The 25,642-nt window shown below is 37.8% G+C and overlaps 1 protein-coding gene across 1 annotated transcript in view; it reads right to left on the bottom strand.

Moving 5' to 3' along the window:
- CHRM3 (cholinergic receptor muscarinic 3) overlaps positions 1–17,684 on the bottom strand; it is a 57,623-nt gene extending 39,939 nt beyond the window's left edge. The window contains exon 1 of the mRNA XM_060126974.1: positions 17,553–17,684. The gene's annotated coding sequence lies outside the window, so the exon portion shown is untranslated. The remainder of the gene's footprint in view (positions 1–17,552) is intronic.
- Positions 17,685–25,642: the final 7,958 nt, after the last annotated feature.

Genomic DNA, 25,642 nt, shown 5'->3' with positions numbered 1-25,642 from the left:
CACCCATGTCTAGCTGAGTACAAGACAGGTGACGGCAGGTGCCTCCAAAGTGCTCATGAAATGACACTGATTACCAGGAGCGACCCGGCACCCCCATCACTTCTGGGGCCTGGAGGTTTTGCCAGTTCCACAGTGCATCTAAGGCTACCTTTGGAGGGGAGATGGAAGATAACATAGGAGGTCGTGTGTTGTTCGGGGCCCCAGTGGGCGTGGCTACAGACACAGCTATAAAAATATGCCATATTTCTCTGGGTACACTCGTAAGTTCTTTTATCATGAAAGAAAGACAGTTGTATACTGTATGTGACTTTCAGTGTCACAGAAAATGCCCTGCTCCTAGTGGGTATATTCCTATTTCTTACGATCTGATTCACTTTTTTTTTTTTTTGCGGTACGCGGGCCTCTCACTGTTGTGGCCTCACCCGTTGCAGAGCACAGGCTCCGGACGCGCAGGCTCAGCGGCCATGGCTCACGGGCCCAGCCGCTCCGCGGCATGTGGGATCTTCCCGGACCGGGGCACGAATCTGTGTCCCCTGCATCGGCAGGCGGACTCTCAACCTCTGCGCCACCAGGGAAGCCCTGATTCACTTTTCAAATATGCAGAACATGATCATATAACCATTGATTTTGTATGTTCAGGCTTTGCTGTCCTCAGCACAATCCTCATTTAAAAACAGTCCTCTCCAGGAATAAAGACGCAGATGTAGAGAATGGACTTGAGGACATAGGGAGGGGGAAGGGTAAGCTGGGACAAAGTGTGAGAGTGGCATGGACATATACACACTACCAAATGTAAAATAGATAGCTAGTGGGAAGCAGCCGCATAGCACAGGGAGATCAGCTCAGTGTTTTGTGACCATCTAGAGGGGTGGGATAGGGAGGGTGGGAGGAAGACACAAAAGAGAGGAGATATGGGGATAAATGTATATGTATAGCTGATTCACTTTGTTATAAAGCAGAAACTAACACGCCATTGTAAAGCAATTATACTCCAATAAAGATGTTAAAAAATTACAATATATCTTAATATCAGATAAGGAAACCATGAAGTACAACTTAAATAAACTTTCTGTATCAGTGTAAAACAGGAAAAAAAAAAAGTCCTCTCCTGGGTTGGTGTCAGGGAAAAGGTATTTTGTTATATTTATTTGTTTTCTAATTTTATTTCGATTTGAGCAATGTCCCCTCATTCTGCGGGTGCCTCACTGAGGTTTTGGGTTGGAGCTCTGGGCTAGAAAGGAGCTCTGTGCAAGCAGTCCTACTCTGAGTTTGGCAGGGAAGGGGAGGCTGCAGGGGCCGGCCTGGGGCTTCAGCCAAGGGGTCCAGAGTCAGACACACAGATTTCCCTGCGGTTCTACCGCACACTAACTGCAGGACCCCTGTCAGAGCAGTTTTCATGGATGAGTACCCATCCTTCCTATGTAAAATGGGGGCAGTGCTATCTATTGTACCCCATGATCACTGGATCCAATAGCACGATGCAGGCAAAATCCCAGGTAAAGGTTTATTAATCCTAGGTGCATAATAATAAATGATATTTATTATTTTTCATAGACAATTCTTAACAGTGGGGTTAGTATTTATTATTCATCCTATATCCAGTCAAATGAATTTCCTTGCACAAAATGACTAATAATATTTGTTGAATGAAGGAAGGAATATGCTGTATTATCATTTCTTTTTCCTTAAACAACTTCCACATTCATTACCTAATTTAATGGCAAGTGTAAGGATGTCACCCTAATTTTGCCGGGCTCAGTGTGTGCTGTTGTATTTCTTTTTTCCTGAACCCGTGCCTTCCTCTTCAGGTACACTGTGACCATCCTAGTTTACAAAGGTATTTCAAACAGAGTTCAATGTACTTCAAGAGCACAGACTCTACAGCCAGAATGCTTGGTGAATCCAGGCTCCACCCTTCCTGGCTGTGACTTTGGGCAAGTATTTTTAAACCCTCCCAACCTCAATTTCTTCCATCTATAAAATGAGGACAACAGCAGAAGCCCCCTCATACGTTTGTTGCCAGAATTAAACCAGGCCCTTCATGGAACATTCTAGAACAGTGTCTAGCACATGGTAATGCCTTAGCTAGTCCTGCCTGAATGTCTCCCTACTCTGCACCAGGCACTGCTCTAGGCACAGGAGCTGCAGGGCTGAACCAGCATGAGTTTCTGTGCTCAAGGAGCTGACATGCCATGTCTTTTCTTTTAAATTTATCACCTCCATTGGTAACAGGTTAAGCTTTTAACAGAACAGTTTTGATCACGTTGCCTCTAATGAAAAGCCTCTGATGGTTTCCCATTGTCTACCAAGTAAAAGGCAGCCCCTTCAAGCCTGCTGTCAAATGCCCTACGCAATGCTGCCCCAATATTTCTACCTTTGATTCTTTTTATTCTTTTAATATTTATTTATTTGCTTGCACCGGGTCTTAGCTGCGGCAGGCGGGCTCCTTAGTTGTGGCATGCAAACTCTTAGTTGCGACACGCATGTGGGATCTAGTTCCCTGACCAGGGATCGAACCTGGGCCCCCTGCATTGGGAGTGCGGAGTCTTCTCCACTGCGCCACCGGGGAAGTCCTCTACCTTTGATTCTTGCTCTGTTCTTTCTGGTCAAACTTGAGTCGCTGTTGCCCTTTGAACATTCTCCCTCCTGCACTTTCCCAGCCCTACCCCTCTGCTCCAGCCTTCCCACCACATGGAACGCACACACCCGCTCCTCTCTGCCCTTACTCCTTCTCCAGGTAATGTGTCCTTCTAGCTACTTGGACCAGACCAGCCACTCATCTCTAAATTCCTGCCAAACTCCCCCACTCTTCCTCTGCCTTCCCCTTCCTTCTTTAATTTACATTTTATTCATTTATTTTTGAGAAGGTAATATATTCGTATGGTTCACAATTTAAGAACTCCAAATGGAAATGTTTCCCTGACATCCTTAACTCCCAGACACCCGGTGTTCTACGCCACAGGCAACCAATGTTTTCAGCGTCTAGTGATTCTTTTAGAGATATTTTATGCATATGTAAGTTTACAGATTCTGTTTTCTTCTTTTCATCCAAATGGGGGCATGCTGTACACATGTAAGCGTTTCTACTACAGATATTGTTCTCCATCTTGCTTTTTCTCATTTAGAATACCACAGAGGAGAATAATTCCATGTCCTTTCACAAGGAGATTCCTCATTCTCTTTATGACTGCACTGACTCCACTTCATGGGTGGGTCATGATTTAATCAACTAGTGGCCACTTAGGTGTTTTCTGTGTTTTTACTATTACACACAATGCTGCAGTGTACATGCTTCATTCTGTACTTATGTAACATGCATAAGTATTCCTAGAAATGAACTTGTAATTGTGATAGATGTTGTCACATTCTCCATCTTAGAAGATGTATCAATTTACACTCCCATCAGCAACACATGAGAGTGACAGATTCTTCTCACTCTTGACAACATAATGTGTCACCATGCTTGTTAATCTTCTCCAGTCCGATAGATAAAAAATGAGATCTTGGATAGTTTAATTTGCATATCATTCTATACTTAGAGAATCCAAGAGAATCAAGTAAAAAAACTTTCAGATCTAGTTTCTTTTTTGATTGCAGTAACTTTAGAACAGTGTTAGCAGTAATGGGGATGGTGACTCCATGCTTTCCATGTTCCCATTTTTAGGAACCAGCCATCAGTGGTTCTATTTGCTACCCTGTTTATTACTGATTAGACAAGAATGCTTCTACTGGGTGATGTCAGCTGGCTGGGCTAAGGTTCTGGCCAGTGAGGTCATTCATACTGCAAGGTTCTGGCCAGTGAGGTCATTCATACTGCAAGGTGACTCAGGACCTGATGTGTTCTGCTCTTGGGGATTCTGAGTCAGAGCTGCCCACACGGAAGGAACAGACAGAAAGTAGCCCTGGCTTCTGAGGGTCTCAAAAGATGATGGCTGGGTCACTGCAGGCGCTGCGATGATAGCCAGAATGAAGACCAGCCACTGTCTCCATACTCTCAGAGGATGGCGAGCATGTCATTCTGCTTTCAGAGCAACAGGGTCCAAGCTTATATACAAAGTGTTTCTGCCTTGCAATTTACGAACCTACATAATATGAGATGCTGTGGTTTAGCCATTAGGAGTACACCGTTTAGAGCCGAACAAGCCCAGGTTTCGCTCCATCCTCTTTCAGCCTCCTGCCACCCACTCCAAGACTCATCAACTGACTGCAAGTTCCCTCCAGGTAAAAACGCCTCCTGACATCCATCCTGAGGCTCAAAAATATTTATGTAAATATGGATTCTGTAACCTAACATCCACCTTAATGATCCAAACGTTAGGGACATTTTTCTGTGAATCTTTTTTTTTCCCACAAGCATTTCATTTAGAATTATAGGGGTGAAAATAAATTAGAAAACTGTTGTGATAATTTTCCTAAAAGTGTCCCTTAATTTCATGGGAATCTATGCTGTGATGTATACAGCCTAATGGAAAGAAGGTTCTGTGAGTGTGGGCTGCACTTACGTGATTCAGAGCCTATGAGCTCCTCGTTTTTCTTTCTGCTTTATGAAACAGTGTGTGAGTCTTTGTTATATTTATTTTCACAACATGTTACTAATAGGCCACTTATAGAAATCAAATGAATAACTATCAAAACATTAAATTTAATTATTTGTCTACATGTTCAAACACGCTCTACCTGAAAATCTCTACCTCCAAGTGCTATGTTTACATTTCAATTCTTATTTTTTTGTGTGTTCTACCATCCTCTTGGGACTTAGCAAAGAAAAAAAGTAAAAATAACCACGTCATTGGAATTGTCACTTAATGACTTCCAAAGTACAGTCACCACTGCACTGATTATTTTGATAAACCTGTGATTATGAATGTTTTTCTTCAATTTATGGGTAAATAAAGTCAAAGGGATGATGACTGTCCAAGCAGTTATGCTGCAGGGACATTTCAATGTTCTGATACAGCTTCCTTTTTAATACCCTAGATTTCTCAGATAAGAGGAAAATAAACCAGCACAAAAGTTGTTTTTTTTCCTAAAAGTCTTCATAGTTATTGAGAAACTCAGCAAACTTCCTCTAGGGTTTACATAGTAGGTAACATTCACAAAATCATGAGAGAATTCCACAGACTTCAGAAGGCTTTGCAATCTTTTCCTTAATTTTGCAGCCTTCATTGAAACAAGCACTCCTGTCTAAACTGAGAGGCTGGGGTCTGGATAGTGTCATGCCATTCCCCTACTGCAAACCAGAAAACCAGAGAGGAAGGCTGATTTACTGTTTAAGCTGTTCTATTGGATTTTCCTGATGGCTCTGGGCTCCACAGTCTCAAAAGAGAGGCCTATTTCAGAGAATTCAATGTCCTATCTACAAAATTGTTCATCTCTCCTAAAACCATTTTTGTTCTTTCCCCTAAAACATTTATTCACTTTTTAATGATTTGATCAGCTTAATCCTTACTAAAATTACGTGAACTAAGAAGGCCCAGAAGAAGAAAACAATATCAAACACTGGATTGGAAGATCTGAATTTCTCAGGGACACTTCCAAGGGCTTTAGAGATGTGCTTTCGGCTCTCAGGAGCTCTGCTACGTCTTTATGGAGAGGGGACAAAGTTCATGTGACCTTAGACACATCACTCAACATTGTCTTACCCCTGCCTTGTCCCACTTGGTCACATGAACAATTACAAGCCCTGTGTGACCCTGGGCAAGCTGACCCTTGTACCTCTCCAGCCTCATCTTGGACCTTTCTCTGCACCATTCTTGCACTCCAGTGCCTCAGTTCTCTTTCAGTCTCTAACACTGGCCTTGTTTCTTTTCAACACATGCTGTTCATACTGTTTCTTCTGCCTGGAATTAGCTTTCTGTTTGGTCTTGCTGAATCAATATAAATTTATCCCTTAGATCTCAACTCCATCATCACTTCCTTGGGAAATCTTTCCTGATTCCCCATCTACATCAATCTCCCACTGCAGGCTCTCAAAATACCAAAACACTTGCTTTCAAAGACACCTCTCCAATTGTGATTTTATGTTTAATTGTGTGGTTACTGGACTAACAGTTCCTTCTCCTTCCTAAGCTCCACAGCTTCTTTTTCTTCACGTTGAATTCCTACGGTCTAGCAGAGGGCCTGACTCATAAAATATACTAATGGACATGAACGGAATGTTACTTATAATAGATATTAATTATAGAAAGAAAAAACCCTCTAAATTTTAGTCATAATTACTCCACTAAGTGACCTGTGAGATACTGGAGACTATACTTTTTTGGTCTTTAATTTTCTTAACCTCTGAATATGAATAATAACAACAGTGCTCAAAGGATATGATAAGAACAAAATAATAGATGTGAGTGAAACTTCTAGGGATTAATTTAAAAGATATTTGAAATGCTTCAAATTTCTTAGATAAATGCTACCACCTACATATTTGATGCTAAGAATTTGAGCTGCACACTATTTACAATAGGCAAGACATGGAAACAACCTAAATGTCCATTGATGGATGGATACAGAAGATGTGGTACATACATATACAATGGAATACTCCTCAGCCATAAAAAGAATGAAATAATGCCATTTGCAGCAACATGGATGGACCTAGAGATTATCATACTAAGCGAAGTAAGTCAGAAAGACAAACATGTGATAACACTTATATGTGGAATCTGAAATATGACAGAAATGAACTTATTTACAAAATAGAAACAGACTCATAGAGAACAGACTTGTGGTTGCCAAGGGGAAGGAGGGGCGGGGGAGGGTTGGATTGGGAGTTTGGGATTAGCAAATGCAAACTACTATATATAGTATGGATAAATGACAAGGTTCTATTGTATAGCACAGAGAACTATATTCAATATCCTGTGATAAACTATAATGGAAAAGAACGTGAAAAAGAATATATATGTGTGTGTATATCTATGTATATACTTATATACATAGATATACACACACATATATATATTTAAACTGAATCATTCTGCTGTACAACAGAAACTAACACAACATTGTACATCAACTATACTTCAATAATTAAAAAAAGAAGAATTTGAGCTGCACAGACTAATTTCTCAATTCCACCCTATCAGTTGCTATCTGTATATTTAGGAATAATTGATGGACAAGCATATTTATAATAATTTACAGTTTTAGAAGGCTTACATTCTTAAAATTATTTTTTCTTCCTCTTTTATTGAGATATAATTGACATACAGCTCTGTATAAGTTTAGGGTTTACAACATAATGATTTGACTTATATACATCATGAAATTATTATCACAGTAAGTTTAGTGAACATCTATCATCTCATATAGATACAAAATTAAAGAAATAGAAAAATACTTTTCCTTGTGATGAGAACTCAGGAATTACTCTTAACTTTCATATATAACATACAAAAAGTTAATTATATTTATCATGTTGTACATTACATCCCTAGTACTTATTTATCTTATAACTGGAAACTTGTATGTTTTGACCACCTTCCTCCAATTCCTCCTCCCCCCACGGCCCTCCCACTTCTGGTAACCACAAATCTGATCTCATTTTCTACGAGTTTGTTTGTTTTTGAGGCATAACTGACCTACAACACTATGTTAGTTCCTGTTACGCAACAAAGTGATTTTATATTTCTATACATTTCAAAATGATTACCAAGGTAAGTCTAGTTACAATGTCACCATACAAAGATATTACATAATTACTGACTACATTCCTCACTGTACATTTCACACCGTGACCCATTTATTTTGCATCTGGAAGTTTATACCTCAATGTCCCTCACCTATTTCTTTCCTCTCCCCGCCCCCTTACCCTCTGGCAACCATCTTTCTTTACTCTGAATCTATTAACTCTGTTTCTGTTTTGTTATGTTTGTTCATTTGTTTTGCTTTTTAGGTTCCACATATAAGTGAAATCATACAGTATTTGTCTTTCTCTGTCTGATTTATTTCACTAGGCATAATACCCTCTAGGTCCACCCATGTCGTTGCAAATGGCAAGATTGCATTCTTTCTTATAAGTGAGTAATATTCCTCTCTCTCTCTCTATATCTCCTTTATCCATTCATCTACTGATCTACTGATGGGCACTTAGATTGCTTCCATATCTTGGCTATTATAAATAATGCTGTTATGAACATAGGGGTAAATGTATCTTTTAAAATTAGTGGTTTCATTTTCTTTGGATAAATACCCAGCAGTGGAGTTGCTGGATTGTATGGTAGTTCTATTTTTAATTTTTAAAGGAATCTCTGTATTCTTTTGATACTGTGCTTATTGTTAAAGGCAGAAATGTAGGTATTCATACATTTAATAACAATAATGTTTTTGTATAATACCCTGTAGTTTACAATGAACTTTCATAGGCATTATTATGGTTCCATTTTATAAATGGAAGAACAGGCTTCTGTTTATGTTAAGTGATTGAGTTGCCCAAGTCACAGACCTAGTGAATGAAGAGCTGAAACTTGGCCAGAGATTCTCTGATTTAAGTTTAGTGCTCAGCTCCAACTCCCTGAGCAATTTCCACCACCGACCAATTCCTTAGCAGCTTTCTCCTCATTGTGGCCACATATGAGTTAGAGATAGATTTCCTTTCCAACTGCTGTCAAACTCTTTGGGCTGCACATTGCGGTCTTTGCATTGTTTGAGGCTGGGTTTGAGAGTCTTTCTGAAGCTCTTTTAACGCCCACTTGAGGTCAAAGTGATTTTGGCCAGTTACGAATCACAGTAACCACAAGGACAATTACTACCGTTGTGATATATTGAGTACCTACTCTGTTTCAGATGCCCTCCTGGATTCTTTTTATCTACTCCATGTAGTTTTTACAACGATCTTGCAAAATAGTTGTTATTATATCCATTTTACAGTAACCAAATGGCCTTGCCACAGGCCAGACTGCTTGACGCCCGAAGTATGAATCAAAACCAAGTCTGTCTGGCTCTAGTACTCCCCAATATACCCCTGCCTCTTTAATTCATAAAAGAGGATCTAAGTACGGAAGAGAAAGAGCGATCTTACATAAGCATGCATCTGGCTGACACACACTGTCATGGCCACGCCACTGTTCAAGGCCAGAATCTTTTTGGATTGGTTAGTAATAACCAAGCCATGTCTGTTGCTAAATACGTTTAGACTAACCTTTGACGTTAGGTACATACTTGGCACCTTATTGTTTGCTCATAGCTGAATCAGACATTTCTGAAAAATTAGGTTGTGTTGGTTTGTTGAAATGTCCCTGCTAATGGCAAAGCTTATATTTCTAGCAACTATCAATGGACTGTGATAGATGGAGCCACCAAATCTTCGAGTCATATGCAAATGCTAAAGGAAGAATATAATAGTCATGTGCTCACTCCTTCTCAAAATTACGATTGGGTATGAGAAATAAAGGTGCACATTTTCCCCATAGCAGTTTACATGAGTTTAACTTAAAGTGAGTCAAGTTCATCTCTGGATCCCGACTGGCTAAAAATATCAATGCCACTAGAAGACAGAACCTTAAAAACACTCTGCTCCACCCTAAGAACAAAATCCTCACTGCTGATGAACCAAAAGCAATGAAGTAGCTGTCCTACTCCTGGTGAATTCCTGTATGACAGAGAGAAGAGGAGAAACAATTTTGATATCTTTGGGTAGTCAGTCATAAACGTTAATCAATGGCGTAGTAAGAGAAGGAAGATATGGTCTTCTTTCCTATGCTTGTTCTCTCTGGCTTTCCCTTCTAACTCACATTTACTATCTGCAAAGTACTGTTCTAAATACCTTATATATAAAAATACTATACCTATTTTGAGATTCAGTGATTATATGTGTGTATTATATATATACACACACTTTTATATATATAGAACTTAGTTATATATATAACTTAGTACAATGTAGTATGACATGTAGTATGCACTATATAAGTATTATTTGCTCATTCAATTCTTATTTAAAAATGGTACAAGATCAACAAGCATGTGAAAAGCACGCTCAACCTCATTCATCATTAGGGAAATGCAAATCAAAACCACAACGAGGTACTACTTCCTGGACATTAGGATAGCTATAGTAAAAAAAAAAAAAATAATCAAAATAAAATGGAAATAACAAGTGTCAGCAAGGATATGAAGAAATTAGAATCTTCATACATTGCTGGTGGGAGTGTAAAATGGTGCAGCCACTTTGGAAAACAGTCCTGCAGTTTTTCAAATGGTTAAACATAGAGTTGCCATATGATCCAGTAACTCTACTCCAAGAGAAATGAAAACATATGTCCACACAAAAACTTGTACACAAATGTTCTCAGCAACATTATTTATAACAGTCAAAAGAGAGAACCAACCCAAATGTCCAGCAACTGTTGAATGGATAAACAAATGTGGTATTTCCATACAATGGATTATTATTCAGCCATAAAAAGTAATGAAGTACTGATACACGGTACCATGCGGACAAACCTCGAAAATAGGCTAAGTGAAAGAAGCACGACAAAAAAGGTCACTTATCGTGTCATTTCATTTATATGAAATATCCAGAATAAATCCATAGAGACAGAAAGCAGACTGGTGGTTGCCAGTGGCTGGGGGTAGGGGAATCGCGAGTGACTGCTTAATTTGTACAAGGTTTCTTTATGGGGTGATGAAAAGAACTTGAAACTAGACAGAGGTGATCATTACTAACACTGTGAACATACTAAATGTCACTGAACTGTACACTTTAAAAGGGTTAGTGGTTAATTTTATGCTATATAAATTTTACCTTGATTAAAACAAAATCCCGCAAACTGTATGAAGCAAGTACAATTATCTCTTTTTTTCCAAATGGAAATACTCAGGCACAGAAAGGTTAAGTAACTTGCTGCAAGTTGCATAGCTAGTTAGTGGAAGAACAAACACAGGAGTCTAGGCAGTCTGATTCTAGAGCACATACTCAACTACTTACGAACGTTCCTCTTACTATTCCTTTTGGATGTTCTTTGATTTGATTCAAGTGACAATAAAAAGTAAGAGCCAGCTCTAAAAGGGGATGTGTGGAGAAGGAAAGGCATGATCTAAGAAATACTTAGAGTGAATGCATTCGTATGTATGATTAAAGAACACCACCATTTGGCTGTGCAATATTGTGAAATCACAAGGATGCCAGTTTGTGAGAGCTCTTGAAAACCAGTCAATGAATTTCACTGTTGATGCTTTCTTGCTGTCTAATAAAATGACCAGTGCATCACTGAGTGAATTCATTTGAAGTCATCTTGCTCTAAGGCAACCAATAAGAGAGATGGATATGGTGAGAACTATATAACCTCTACCTTGTACACATATTTATAGCCATATTTCTATAGCATATAAATTGTTTAAACATAAACATTTTAACACCTAGATCGTTTAACTGACTAGGGACCACACTAGGTAATGTCCAAAGCAAGTTCAGATCATGTTAAAACATCTAAGATTTCAGAGAGATAGTAATAAAACATGATTAAAGACTTATGGATAATTAAACTCTTTGTCATCTGATAAATTATTTTAATTTTTATGTCCAATTGAACTAGAAAGTCTGACTGTACTGTCATTCATTATGCTTATCCAGCTTCCCTCAAGGTCTCTTCATGGACCTGGACAAGGTTAAAAAAAAAAGCACTTCAAGTGATAGCCCAAATTATTCATAGAGAGCCTCTGGCATCACTAACTAATAAGAGTCATTTTTAAATGATATAAATAAATAAAAACAAATGGTACATATTAGTTCAGTTTCCTAAGACCTAGCTTGTAACTTCAAAACCTTTTGGAATTATATGATAAATTTTAGAAGGATGTTTTATTTTTATCTTGATATTTTATATATATATAATTTTAAATTATATACACATGCAATTTTTTGGATTATTTAATCTTTTTCATCTTGAAAGCAATAAATCTCATCTTCTCATCTTTAGGCAACAGACTAGTATTTTTGCCTGTTTGTCAGAGTATCATTGTAAATCAATTTGGGAAAGGCGCCTTAGTTTTCATATACTAAATGTAAGGAGATTCTTGTTCCAAATAAAAATGGTTCTTTCCCTTTGGGAAGTGTGTTGAGAGACTACCATTTAAAAAAAATAAATACTGCGATCAGTGGCTGAAAGTTATCCATCTTGCTTTAGCAACTTTCTGTTTGCCCCAAACTCGCCACTCACTCATTTCTACCCTGTGGCTTCTATCTGATTTTCAAGTCCTTTAAGCAGACCCCTACAAAATCATCTAAGCTTTAAAGACACCCCTGAATGCTACTTGTCTTCAGGAAGACTTCTCCAATCAACTTGCTGCCACAAAGAACACACTGGCCAGCTCTACTTTTCATTTAGCAAGGGATTCATTTCTTTTCTTTTCTTTTTTTGCGGTACGCGGGCCTCTCACTGTTGTGGCCTCTCCCGTTGTGGAGCACAGGCTCTGGACGCGCAGGCTCAGCGGCCATGGCTCACGGGCCTAGCCACTCCGCGGCATGTGGGATCTTCCCGGACCGGGGCACGAACCCGTGTCCCCTGCATCGGCAGGCGGACTCTCAACCACTGCGCCACCAGGGAAGCCCTCATTTCTTTCAATGTGCTGTAGAGATTATGTTCAGCTGAGGGTTTGCTTAACATTTTCTACTGAGATGAGCCTTGCCTACTCTCTTTATGAAATCTCATTCAGATAAATGTCAGCTCTTCCAAGAAGCCTTCACTTACTGTCTTAGCTTGTGCTTTCCCTTCCTCCCTCTCTCCTTTCCTCTCTGCTTCCAACCTCCCACCCATAACCGTTGATCAAGCACCATCTAGGTGTCACAGACACTGCGTTAGACACTTTGTCAACCATCCCTGCCTTTCATGGTCTGCAATATTCTATGGCTGCCAATTGTCTTGCTGATCTCATACAACCTACGCAGCTACGAGCACCTTGGTTCAAGAACTCTAACTGATTCATGGCTGCCTAAAAAAATCAGTGTGGTGAAGCAGAAGGAACAGAGATGGAAACACAGAGTTAGGACAGTTAGCATCAGTCTCAAGGGAGCAGTGGATGGATGTAGCCAAAAAGAGAATGGAGAATATTAGATCTTTGCGGAAGCTAGAACAGCTAGACTAAAATTTTCAGTAGTTTATAATACTTAAGATCTCCTGAAATGATCCCCTCTTGGAAACTATTAAAAAAGAAAACCACAACAACATAAAAATGAGTTACAATGATATGTTTGCTGAAATATTTAGGGGAACAAGTACCGATGTCTGCAGCTAACTTTGAAATCTACCAAATACACATGACAAATTGTTGGATGGACACGTGGGCAGATATGTGCCATAGCAAATACAGCACAACCCTAATTATCGACTCTTAAGAGGTGGGTTTAGAGATATTCACTGTAAAATTTCTTACAGCTTTTCAGTATGTTTGAAAATTTATATAATCAATGATGGGAGAGAAAACTAGTTATAATGTAAAAAGGCGATATAAAGAGATGTTCTCTTATTTTACCCACTGGTCAATCTATAAACAGATAAGTTTATCTGTGAATAAAGCCTGTGTGTGTGTGTATGTGTGTGTGTGTGTGTGTGTGCGTGCACGCGTGTGTGTTGTGAATCTGAAAAAAGATTCATTTGCTACCAAAACCCCACTAATGTTGACTAGGTTTCATAGGACACATTGATATATTAGACTAATGTGCGTTTATCTCGCTTAGAGTCTGCTTTGTCCACATGTAGTGAAGGAAATTCTTGTCTAACGTGTTTTGACAATAGTAATTCATCTGAAGCTTAAATAAAAATATTTGATGTAAAACTGCGTTATGTAATTTCTGAATGCATTTCACAATGAAGTTGCACATCAAAAAAGGTCCACTTCAAACCTAAAAATCCCTCTGTATTTTTTTTACTCAAGTGCTAAAAAATATTTTGGGAATGTATGATGACTCATGATCATTTTGACCATTTTAAAGCCATTATTGGAAGGCAAGGGTTTAATCAAGGGACAGTCATCGTTTATGTTCAAGTAGGCATTCCTAAAGTAGCTGCGAGCAAGGTGGAATATGCTGAAGAGTGTCTGAAACACTTAATGCATCTGGATCAATAAAACATATTTCAATTTGCAAAGTCAAGAGTGAAGGGCATTACCAGAAACAACTGCATAATAAGGCTGTTCAATCTTTGCAGACTTTATGAATGAAGTTGACAACTGATACACAGTGAAAGAAGTACCTGACAAAAACTAGGAAATGGCTTTTATTCTTGAATCTGAGCAACGCAATTTGTAAAATGGAGCAATTAACTTTAAAATGCCTTCCCCTTATCTGAATTCTTTTGAGTCATTCAGTATTAAGCTTTAAAAGAGTGAAGAGAACATGCTAGAGCTTAAATTTTTCATATTTTCCACACAGTAAAATATTTCTGAAATCCCTAACAGCCACAGCGATTTAGAATGAACAGACTGGTAAAACCTTTGGACTTATCATTTCTTCCCTGCAAACAGTAACAACAGAGAGCCCATGTTTCATGGTGGATGTGATTCCTTAGGTACAAAGGCAAGGCAACAGGCAGTTTGGAAAGGATTTCTTTTTTTTTCATTATGAACGCAGGTGGCATATGAGTCATGTCTTCTGTCAATCACCTTCAGGCTAAAAAGAGTCCATAAAAGTTGAGTACTTTGGCATTTGTCTCTTTTTAAAACATGCCCATTTTTTTTTGCACATTGGACAAAGAATGAATGCAAGCTTAAACGCCTATGGATTCAATATATCTTGCTAAATTCCTTCATTCTAGGGACACGGCCACCATGACAGAGAGTGTTGTTTAATGCTCCTAAACCGTAGAGACGTAAACAATTGTTTATTAAGAGACCAGATGATTTTAACAGACATCTTCAAATGAAATTACTATTTTTTTAGCTTCTTTATATTTGGACCTATAGGTTATGACCAAGAATTTTCCAGGTGTTATCAACGAAGAGGTTCATACGTAGAATAAAATGTGTTCTCAAGGATAACCCAGAAACAATCCACTTAAGCTTTCATAAATCACTGACTGCTCAGTTCCCACACCGCATGCATTTCAAACGGTCAATCAAGTGGGCATTAGGGCCAACTCTGTTCCCTATGGTGAAACTGCAAGAGCTTGCAATGTGGTTGGAAACCATTAGTGAATGTCAAAAGATCGAATATGAAGGAGTATTAATGAGGGTAGCATAGGTTACAGAAGTTTATTATTGGTGAGACACAGAAAGTATAAAGAAGTGATATATTTGCTTTAAACTCTCCTAACAGTTATCAGGGCATTGCTGGCCTTTGTAAAGTTAGATCTTTTCAGTATTGGGAGAGTTTGAAAGCTCATGGAAGAAGGAGATTCAACTGGGCCAATTAAATTCAATATACTTATTAAAAATCCTACCCAGGAATTGCATTGTCATGTTTCCCTTTTGAGGAATATCTCTAGTCTTACATAAATGACAGTAAAAGCAGGAATCATGGGACTTAATTTTCAAATCATCTTTGTAGATCTGTCATTGTTTTGGCTTTACCCTTGGGGTTAACTGGAAAGGAATGGCACATGGATGATTTTATATTTGCTAATTTACTCCTATTTAACTACATTTCAAAGTATTCACAATACATAGCTAGCTCTCAATGCATATCTGTCCTATAGTCCTTCTAATAATTACCTGCAAATCTGATAACCTTATAAAATGACTTCTAAAGTAGCACATCATGACATGAAGTAACTTCCATTATAAAATCTTTTGAACTATATTTTAGAATAAAGAGTTCACTCTTTCATTAGATCCTTATTGAAAACTAAAATAGCAAAAAACCAAGCAATCCAATTAAAAAATGGGCTAAGGATCTGAATAGACATTTTTCCAAAGAAGACACACCAATGGCCAACAGGTACATGAAAAGATGCTCAACATCACTAATCATCAGGGAAATGCAAATCAAAACCACAATGAGATATCACCTCACACATGTTAGAATGGCTATTATCAAAAAGACAACAAATAACAAGCGTTTGCGAGGATGTGAAGAAAAGGAAACGCTTACACACCGTTGGTGGGAATGTAAATTGGCGCATCCAATCTGGAAAACTGTTCTTCAAAAAACTAAAAATAGAGCTACCATACAGTCCAGCAATTCCACTTCTAGGTATTTATCCAACGGAAACAACAACAGTAACTGGACAAGATTTATGCACTCCCATGTTCATTGCAGCATGATTTACAATAGCAAAGACATGGAAACTACCTAAGTGTCCATCAACGGATGAATATATAAAGAATACACACACATACACATAATAGAATATGTATTAAATGGAACATTATTCAGCCACAAAAAAGAAGGAAATCTTGTCATTTGTGGCAACATGGATGAACCTTGGACCTCGAGGGCATTATGTTAAGTGAAATAAGTCGTACAGAGAAAGACAACTGCTTTATGATTTCACTTACCTGTGGAATTTTAAAAAAGCAACAAAAAATGAGCTTACAGAATCAGAGAAGAGATTGGTGGTCGTCAGAGCTAGGGGGTGAGCGGTGGGTGAAATGGGTGAAGGGGGTCAAAAGGTATAAACTTCCAGTTATACAATAAATAAGTCCTGGGGATGTTAAGTACAGCATGGTGACTATAGTTAATAACATTATCGAATATTTGGAAGTTGCTAAGAGAGTACATCTTAAAAGTTCTCATCATAGGAAAAAAATATTGTAACTATGTGTGGTGATGAATGTTAACCAGACTTACTGTGGTGATCATTTTGCAACATATACAAATACTGAATCATTATGTTGTACACCTGAAACTAATATAATGTTATATGTCAATTACATCTAAAAAATTGTAAAAATCCTCAATTAAAAAATAAATAATTCAACTCCTTTCCCACATCCTTTCCTTACTCATTCTATGTGTGTATTGATTCATGTATCATGGTATGAATTTACCAGCCTAAAAACACAAAGCTATATATTCACTGAATTTATTTATGTCTTGACCTAATATTTATTCATTAAAGAATCATCTTGAAAGTATTCTATTTTTTAAAAAATTCTTTTCGGTACGCGGGCCTCTCATCGTTGTGGCCTCTCCCGTTGTGGAGCACAGGCTCCGGACGCGCAGGCTCAGCGGCCATGGCTCACGGGCCCAGCCGCTCCGCGGCATGTGGGATCTTCCCGGACCGGGGCACGAACCCGTGTCCCCTGCATCGGCAGGCGGACTCTCAACCACCCGTGCCACCAGGGAAGCCCAAATGCAGTTTATGATAAAGGGCAATTTAAAACATTTGCGACACAAATAGATTTATTTCTATATAAAATAGATAACTGGGCGTCCCTGTCCCAACAGTAATTTATGATATTAAGAGCTTCCAAAACCGACACTGAATGAAAGCCTATGAAAATAAGAACAAATCATTTTCATTTTCTTACATTTCCAACTGTTTCCTTCTTTGCTGTACTCTGATCCTACTGATCTTCGCTTCTCAGAACTCTGTTTTCTGGGAAACATTTATTACTAGCTTATCATACTGTTGCTAGTGACTGGCATTTCTTCTTGCTCTCATACTGTTTTTTGTCACCTGTACTTTCATGGGTGAAACACACGATGCTGTGCTTTCATGCTCCTTGTCATTCCTTTCAGCTCAGGATACCACCTGTAAGCCTCATGAGGGAAGGGATTTTGTTGTAGTTGATCAGTGCTGCATCCCCTACTGAGAAGAGCGCCTGGCACATAGTAGGAGCTCAGCAAGTATTTAATGAATGAATGACTAAATGAATGAATGAATATTTAAAGTAAATTCTGAATGATTCCATTTTCAGAGGGACTGAAGAGTAAAATCAATTCTAAAACCATGGATATTGCTTCTGATAGAATCCTGGACAGTCTCTTCATCTATGTTGCCTATTACAGCTGATGTCTTTATGTAAATTTCAAAATTCTAAAGAAGAATGAATTTACCTTAATCAGGTATTTTTTTAGATTTCACATGACTCATATCTTAAATAAAATAACACATATATCCCTCTCCCCCTAGAAGCTGCATACACAAAAATCTTTAAAATTCTTGAAAACAGAGAGTAATGTATTTCTTAATTTCTCCACCAAGGTGGGCCTTTATCAAAACTTTGAGAAAATCAGACCAGATCCTTTCCTTTGCATTTTTTTTTCAACTCTTTCTTTCCATTTAGTTCTAGTCCTTTATAATATGAAAATGATGGAAAGATAAATAAGATCACTTTTACACTTAAATTTTTTTATGTGTTTGGAGGTGATGCGGTTTCATCCATTATCTCTTCTCCTTTCAACTTAATCTGATTTCAAAAATACCGATTTTCTATTGAGCTTTGCATAAAGGAGAGGAAAAAGAACACACAGGTGAATCACACATGTTCTCTGAAGATAAAGAATCTGCTACGTCGACAGGGAGACACACACTGATGAAGTTTTTACACAAATAAACAGTGGAGGTACAAAGAGTATTCACTTTTTCAAATTAAAAAAGCAATTAAATTCTACAGAAAAGGCAATTCTTTATAATGTTGGAACTTAGAAATATATTTCATTTTCCAAGTCACATATTTTTTGGCATTGAACTTTAAAAAATGTTTCAAAATGCTACATTTACTTTTACTTTCTACCATTTAGAAGTGTCAAATTACATTTCACAACAGAATCTGCCTTTAAATTTAGTCTAATAAAACTAGAACTTTACAATAAAAAGAACTTAATATTTCCAACTCTTTAGATATTTAAAACCACTTCCCCAAACATTTATTTGGTTGTGAAGGAGATGCTGAGATTTAAATATAAAAGTAAAAAGAGGATGAGACCAAACCTTTATGAGATTACTTTTTAGTCATAAATGATTTCACTATATTAATAGAAGCAAAGAAAATAAACACCCTAGCATTCCATTTAAGAAGTTATAGAAAGAACAAAGACAAAAAACTCAAGGAGTAAGAAGAAAAAAAAATGAAAATAAATTGATAAATTTAGCGGAACACACAAAAGAAAAATCCAAGTAAAATAATAGCCTAAAAAAACCAACGACAGGAGTGTTCGGAGAACTTCCAGGAGAGTGAACATAGGCAGGTGCTGCAAGAGTGATGCCCGTAGAGAGAGATAGAAGCTTCCAGCCCCTTCCCCATGTGCCTTGCCTGTGTCTCTCTCCCATCTGGCTGTCCCTGAGTTATATCTGTTGTAAGAAACAGAGACCTTCAAGATGGCGGAGGAGTAAGACATGGAGATCACCTTCCTCCCCACAAATACATCAGAAATACATCTACATGTGGAACAACTCCTACAGAACACCTACTGAACGCTGGCAGAAGACCTCAGACTTCCCAAAAGATACCTTTTTTTTTTTCCCTTTTTCTCTTTTTGTGAGTGTGTATGTGTATGCTTCTTTGTGTGATTTTGTCTGTATGGCTTTGCTTTACCATCTGTCCCAGGCTTCTGGCTGTCCGTTTTTTGTTTTTGTTTTTTAGTATAGTTTTTAGCAGTTCTTATCATCGGTGGATTTGTTTTCTGGTTTGGTTGCTCTCTTCTTTCTTTCTTTTTTTTCTTTTTTTATAATTACTTTCTAATTTTTAATAATTTTTTTCTTATATTTTATTTTGATAACTTTTTAATTTAATTCTCTCTCTCTCTCTCTCTCTCTCTTTCTTTTTTTCTTTTTCTCTCCCTTTTCTTCTGAGCTATGTGGCTGACAGGGTCTTGGTGCTCTGGCTGGGTGTCAGGCCTGTGCCTCTGAGGTAGGAGAGCCGAGTGTAGGACACTGGTCCATCAGAGGCCTCCCAGCTCCGTGTAATATCAAACAGCGAAAGCTCTCCCAGAGATCTCCATCTCAACGCTAAGACCCAGCTCCACTCAATGATCACCAAGCTACACTGCTAGACACCCTATGCCAAACAACTAGCAAGACAGGAACACACCCCACCCATTAGCAGAGAGGCTGCCTAAAATTATAATAAGTTCAGAGACACCCCAAAACACACCACCAGACGCAGTCCTGCTCACCAGAAAGACAAGATCCAGCCTCATCCACCAGAACACAGGCACTAGTTCCCTCCACCAGGAAGCCTACACAACCCACTGAACCAACCTTACCCACTGGGGGCAGACACCAAAAACAATGGGAACTACAAACCTGCAGCCTGAAAAAAGGAGACCCCAAACACAGTAAGTTAAGAAAATGAGAAGACAGAGAAACACACAGCAGATGAAGGAGCAAGGTAAAAACCTACCCAACCAAACAAACGAAGAGGGACTAGGCAGTCTACCTGAAAAAGAATTCAGAGTAATGATAGTAAAGATGATCCAAAATCGTGGAAATTGAATGGAGAAAATACAAGATACATTTAACAATAAACTAGAAGAACTAAAGAGCAAACAAACAATGATGAACAACACAATAGATGAAATTAAAAATTCTCTACAAGGAATCAATAGCAGAATAACTGAGGCAGAAGAACGGATAAGTAACCTGGAAGATACAATGGTGTGAATAACTGCCAGGGAGCAGAATAAAGAAAAAAGAATGAAAAGAATTGAGGACAGTCTCAGAGACCTCTGGGACAACATTAAACACACCAACATTTGAATTATAGGGGTCCCAGAAGAAGAAGAGAAAAAGAAAGGGCCTGAGAAAATATTTGAAGAGATTATAGTTGAAAATTTCCCTAATACGGGAAAGGAAATAGTCAATCAAGTCCAGGAAGCGCAGAGAGTCCCATACAGGGTAAATCCCAGGAGAAACACATCAAGACACATATTAATTAAACTATCAAAAGTAAATACAAAGAAAAAATATCAAAAGCAGCAAGGGAAAAACAACAAATAACATAAAAGGGAATCCCCATAAGGTTAACAGCTGATCTTTCAGCAGAAACTCTGCAAGCCAGAAGGGAGTGGCAGGACATATTTAAAGTGATAAAAGGGAAAAACCTAAAACCAAGATTACCCAGCAAGGATCTCATTCAGATTCCACGGAGAGATTAAAACCTTTACAGAGAAGCAAAACGTAAGAGAATTCAGCATCACAAAACCAGCTTTACAACAAATGCTAAAGGAACTTTGCTAGGCAGGAAACACAAGAGAAGGAAAAGACCTACAATAACAAACCCAAAACAATTAAGAAAATGGTAATAGGAACATACATATTGATAACTACCTTAAATGTAAATGGATTAAATGCTCCAACCAAAAGACATAGACTGGCTGAATGGTTACAAAAACAAGACCCATACATATGCTGTGTACAAGAGACCCACTTCAGACCTAGGGACATATACAGACTGAAAGTGAGGGGATAGAAAAAGATATCCCTTGCAAATGGAAATGAAAAGAAAGCTGGAGAAGCAATTCTCATATCAGACAAAATAAACTTTAAAATAAAGACTATTAGAAGAGACAAAGAAGGACACTACATAATGATCAAGGGATCAATCCAGGAAGAAGATATAACAACTGTAAATATTTAGGCACCCAACATAGGAGCACCTCAATACATAAGGCAAATGCCAACAGCCATAAAAGGGGAAATCGACAGTAACACAATCATAGTAGGGGACTTTAACACCCACTTTCACCAATGGACAGATGATCCAAAATGAAAATAAATAAGGAAACACAAGTTTTAAATGATACATTCAACAAGATGAACTTAATTGATATTTATAGGACAGTCCATCCAAAAACAACAGAATTACACTTTCTTCTTAAGTGATCAGGGAACATTCTCCAGGATAGATCATATCTTGGGTCACAAATCAAGCCTTGGTAAACTTAAGAAAACTGAAATCGTATCAAGTATCCTTTCCGACCCCACCGCTATGAGACTAGATACCAATTACAGGAAAATAGCTGTAAAAAATACAAACACATGGAGGCTAAACAATACACTACTAAATAACCAAGAGATCATTGAATAAATCAAAGAGGAAATAAAAAAATACCTACAAACAAATGACAATGAAAACACAACAACTCAAAACTTATGGGATGCAGCAAAAGCAGTTCTAAGAGGAAAGTTTATAGCAATACAAGCCTACCTCAAGAAGCAAGAAACATCTGAAATAAACAACCTAACCTTAGACCTAAAGCAATTACAGAAAGAAGAACAAAAAACCCCCCAAAGTTAGCAGAAGGAAAGAAATGACAAAGATCAGATCAGAAATAAATGGAAGAGAAATGAAGGAAACAATAGCAAAGATCAATAAAACTAAAAGCTGGTTCTCTGAGAAGATAAACAAAATTGATAAACCATTAGCCAGACTCATCAAGAAAAAAAGGGAGAAGACTCAAATCAATAGAATTAGAAATGAAAAAGGAGAAGTAACAACTGACACTGCAGAAATACAAAGGATCATGAGAGATTACTACAAGCAACTATATGCCAATACAATGGACAACCTGGAAGAAACGGACACATTCTTAGAAATGCACAACTTTCCGAGACTGAACCAGCAAGAAATAGAAAATATAAACAGACCAATCACAAGCACTGAAATTGAGACTGTGATTCAAAATTTTCCAACAAACTAAAGCCCAGTACCAGATGGCTTCACACGCAAATTCTATCAAACATTTAGAGAAGAGCTAACACCTATGCTTCTCAAACTCTTCCAAAATAGCAGACAAAGGAACACTCCCAAACTCATTCTATGAGGCCACTATCACCCTGATACCAAAACCAGACAAAGATGTCACTAAGAAAGAAAACTACAGGCCAATATCACTGATGAACATAGATATAAAAATCCTCAACAAAATACTAGCAAACGGAATCCAACAGCACATTAAAAGGATCATACACTATGATCAAGTGGGGTTTATCCCAGGAATGCAAGGATTCTTGAATATATGCAAATCAATCAATGTGATAAACCATATTAACAGACTGAAGGAGAAAAACCATATGATCATCTCAATAGATGCAGAAAAAGCTTTTGACAACATTCAACACCCATTTAAGATAAAAAGCCTCCAGAAAGTAGGCATAGAGGGAACTTACCTCAACATAATAAAGGCCGTATATGACAAACCCACAGCCAACACTGTTCTCAATGGTGAAAAACTGAAACTATTTCTTCTAAGATCAGGAACAAGACAAGGCAGCCTACTCTCACCACTATTATTCAACACAGTTTTGGAAGTTTTAGCCACAGCAATCAGAGAAGAAAAAGAAATAAAAGTAATCCAAATCGGAAAAAAAGTAAAGCTGTCAGTTTGCAGATGACATGATACTATACATCGAGAATCCTAAGGATGTTACCAGAAAACTACTAGAGCTACTCAATGAATTTGGTAAAGTAGCAGGACACAGAATTAATGCACAGAAATCTCTGGCATTCCTATACACTAATGATGAAAAATCTGAAAGAGAAATTAAGGAAACCCTCCCACTTACCAATGCAACAAACAGAATAAAATACCTAGGAATAAACCTACCTAAGGAGACAAAAGACCTGTATGCAGAAAACTATAAGACACTGATGAAAGAAATTAAAGATGATATAAACAGATGGAGAGATGTCCCATGTTCTTGGATTGGAAGAATCAACACTGTGAAAATGACTATACTACCCGAGCAATCTACAGATTCAATGCAATCCCTATCAAACTACCAATGGCATTTTTCTCAGAAGTAGAACAAAAAATTTCACAATTTTTATGGAAACACAAAAGACCCTGAATAGCCAAAGCAATCTTGAGAAAGAAAAACTGAGCTGGAGGAATCAGGCTCCCAGACTTCAGACTATACTACAAAGCTACAGTAATCAAGACAGTACGGTACTGGCACAAAAACAGAAAGATAGATCAATGGAACAGAATAGAAAGCCCAGAGATAAACCCACGCACATATGGTCACCATATTTTTGATAAAGGAGGCAAGAATATACAAAGGAGAAAAGACAGCCTCTTCAATAAGTGGTGCTGGGAAAACTGGACAGCTACATGTAAAAGAATGAAATTAGAACACCCTGTAACACCATACACAAAAATAAACTCAAAATGGATTAAAGACCTAAATGTATGGCCAGACACTATAAAACTCTAAGCAGAAAACATGGGAAGAACACTCTTTGACATAAATCACAGCAAGATCCTTTTTGACCCACCTCCTAGAGAAAGGGAAATACAACAAAAGTAAACAAATGGGACCTAATGAAACTTAAAAGCTTTTGCACAGCAAAGGAATCCATAAATAAGACGAAAAGACAACACTCGGAATGGGAGAAAATATTTGCAAATGAAGCAACTGACAAAGGGTTATTCTCCAAAATACACAAGCAGCTCATGCAGCTCAATATCAGAAAAACAAACAACCCAATCCAAAAATGGGCAGAAGACCTAAATAGACATTTCTCCAAAGAAGATATACAGATTGCCAACAAACACATAAAAGGTGCTCAACATCACTAATCATTAGAGAAATGCAAATCAAAGCTACAATGAGGTATCATCTCACACCAGTCAGAATGGCCATCATCAAAAATGTACAAATAATAAATGCTAGAGGGGGTGTGGAGAAAGGGGAACCCTCTTGCCCTGTTGGTGGGAATGTAAATTGATACAGCCACTATGGAGAACAGTATGGAGGGTCCTTAAAAAACTAAAAGTAGAACTACCATATGACCCAGCAATCCCACTACTGGGCATATACCCTGAGAAAACCATAATTCAAAAAGATTCATGTACCACAATGTTCTTTGCAGCTCTATGTACAATAGCCAGGACATGGAAGCAACCTAAGTGTCCATCAACAGATGAATGGATAAAGAAGATGTGGCATGTATATACAATGGAATATTACTCAGCCATAAAAAGAAACGAAATTAAGTTATTTGTAGTGAGGTGGATGGACCTAGAGTCTGTCATACAGAGTGAAGTAAGTCAGAAAGAGAAAAACAAATACTGTATGTTAACACATACATATGGAATCTAAAAAAAAAAAAAAGGTCTGAAGAATCTAGGGGCAGGACAGGAATAAAGACGCAGACATAGAGAATGGACGTGAGGACATGGGGAGGGGGAAGGGTAAGCTAGGACGAAGTGAGAGAGTAGCACTGACATATATACACTACCAAATGTAAAATAGACAGCTAGTGGGAAGCAGCCACATAGCACAGGGATATCAGCTCAGTGCTTTGTGACCACCTAGAGGGGTGGGATAGGGAGGTTGGGAGGGAGACGCAAGAGGGAGGAGATATGGGAATATATGTATGTATATAGCTGATTCACTTTGTTAAAAGCAGAAGCTAACACACCACTGTAGAGCAATTATACTCCAATAAATATGTTAAAAAAACCACAACAGAACATCTTAATTTCTTATAGATAAAGAGAAAACAAAGTAAAAATTACCATGTAATTCTTGTCAATACATAAATTAGAATGTTTACAATGATGCATGAAATTTTTTAGTAAAACTACCATGTATAAACTTTTTTCATTTAATTTCTTCAAAATATTTTTGAGTATGTTGTTGTTTTAATTTCTTGTTTATCCATCACTGTTCATTTTCTCCAGTTTTATTGAGATGTAATCATTACAGAGCACTGTATAAATTTAAGGTGTCCAGCATAATGATTTGACTTACATCCATTGAGAAATGATTACCATACCACAATAAGTTTAGTTAACATCCGTCACCTCATATAGATT

The sequence above is a fragment of the Lagenorhynchus albirostris genome, chromosome 16 (genome assembly GCF_949774975.1).
Source record: "Lagenorhynchus albirostris chromosome 16, mLagAlb1.1, whole genome shotgun sequence".
NCBI classification, from domain to species: domain Eukaryota; kingdom Metazoa; phylum Chordata; class Mammalia; order Artiodactyla; family Delphinidae; genus Lagenorhynchus; species Lagenorhynchus albirostris.
This window is presented reverse-complemented; position numbering and strand designations above follow the sequence as displayed.